Source organism: Otolemur garnettii, unplaced genomic scaffold (genome assembly GCF_000181295.1).
Source record: "Otolemur garnettii isolate 467f Iridium unplaced genomic scaffold, OtoGar3 scaffold00010, whole genome shotgun sequence".
Taxonomy (NCBI): Eukaryota; Metazoa; Chordata; class Mammalia; order Primates; family Galagidae; genus Otolemur; species Otolemur garnettii.
Window position 1 is genome coordinate 36,282,210 of NW_003852405.1, and position 501 is coordinate 36,282,710.

A 501-nucleotide genomic window follows, 5' to 3' on the forward strand; every position below is an offset into this window, starting at 1 on the left:
AAGTGCAGCTGGACTGGCTTCTGAGCAGCAGGAATAAGAAAAGCAGTGGCAGATGACGCTGTTCACATCCTCTGGGCAGCTAGCTTACTGTGGCCCTGGCTCCCGAATGCTAACGGGCTGGCCTGTGTCTGAGGAGATGGCCTTTCAGGGGCACTCCGTCCCCAGTGCACTCAAGCCAGACTCAAGCCAAGAGGCAAGAGCCTCGGAGTGGGCTGCAAAGGAAGGAGCTTCAGCTTTTCAAACATGGCCTTGGAGAACTTGGCATGTGACGTCTGGAATAGAGGGAGCATGGGCCAGTCAAGTTTCAGCCGGACAGACAGAGCAAATGTTCATCCTGCCATGCAGACATCCGAGGGCAATCCCAGGACCCAAAAGCTGAGAACAGTCACCCAGGACTGGGCTGTGCAGGGACATATTTTCTAAACAGATTCCTGAGTTGGTTGGTTAAGGAAGAAGCAATAGTTTGTTGAATGGGAAGCAGAGGAGTGGAGGGTGGCCCAG